Here is a 971-nt window from a genome sequence, read left to right on the forward strand (position 1 = left end):
CTCGGCCTCCACTTAATGTGAAGCCAAAGCCGGCGGAACTGCGAATGAGTTCAACAGAGAACTGACCAGAGGCCTGGGGTGACTTCAAAGGAGGATGAGCTTTACCCTGGGTCACTTGGGGCGGCGCGGTACGTATACCCATGGTCTCTGACCGACGATGCTGGAGTAAGGACACAAGTGTACATACATTGCCAGTCCTGAGGCAGGTGGCCTTGATTAGGAGGACAAGGTAGTACCTGTGGACGCTGTTCCACGAAATTGGCATTAGGAAGGAGATTGTCTGTGACCTCTATCTCGGCAGAATACAGCATGCTAATGGCTGGGGGATGAAAAAGGCAGTCGGAAGGGTACTATAAAGAAACGAGGACCTGTCTATTGAATTAATATTCTAGCCTCATCTCATTTCCGTCCCTTTAGGATGCACAGACTTGCTCATTCATTTAACTAGGCTCCGCCCACATGAATAACTATCCTGATTGCACCTTCTTAACTAATAACCCTGACAACAGCTATTCTAGTATTCCCCAAACTTTCCTACATGCAGATCCTACCTCTCATATTAAACCCTTAGGCCCACCCTACACGGTGCTTCTCCAGGATTCCAGCTGGTGAAGATATAAGTCCTTGCTCTCTAATTAGCCTATAAAACCTCAACCTATTCCTGACAATTCGAGCCGCTGCCCCAGTGCGTTTATAGACTCCACCCCCTTGACTGATATTCCAGGCCCGCCCCTCAGCCAAATGGCCGCCCCCAAACCTCTCCAGGCCTGGCCTCCTCAAAAATGCCACTTTAAACCCTTCTGAAGAAAGTAAAGATCAAACTCCGCACCAACAGCTAATCTTGAAGCATTCACCTTCTGCAATAACCCCCTCTATGTAACTCCGGGAGTTGGGGATGGACAGGGAGGCCTGGCGTGCTGCGATTCATGGGATCGCAGAGTCGGACATGACTGAGCGACTGAACGGACTGA

At 49.9% G+C, this 971-nt stretch overlaps 1 long non-coding RNA gene across 2 annotated transcripts; it reads right to left on the minus strand.

The window, feature by feature from the left end:
* Positions 1-6: 6 nt before the first annotated feature.
* LOC104981852 lies at positions 7-951 on the minus strand. Of its 2 annotated transcripts, none has more exons than XR_824427.1 (3): positions 855-951; positions 237-319; positions 7-160 (listed from the first exon to the last, which is right to left on the minus strand). It is a non-coding gene; the product is annotated as an uncharacterized LOC104981852 (long non-coding RNA). The 2 variants fall into 2 exon arrangements; XR_824426.1 differs by having other exon boundaries at positions 830-951.
* Positions 952-971: the final 20 nt, after the last annotated feature.

Source organism: Bison bison, unplaced genomic scaffold (assembly GCF_000754665.1).
Source record: "Bison bison bison isolate TAMUID 2011002044 unplaced genomic scaffold, Bison_UMD1.0 scf7180017859392, whole genome shotgun sequence".
Lineage (NCBI taxonomy): Eukaryota > Metazoa > Chordata > Mammalia > Artiodactyla > Bovidae > Bison > Bison bison.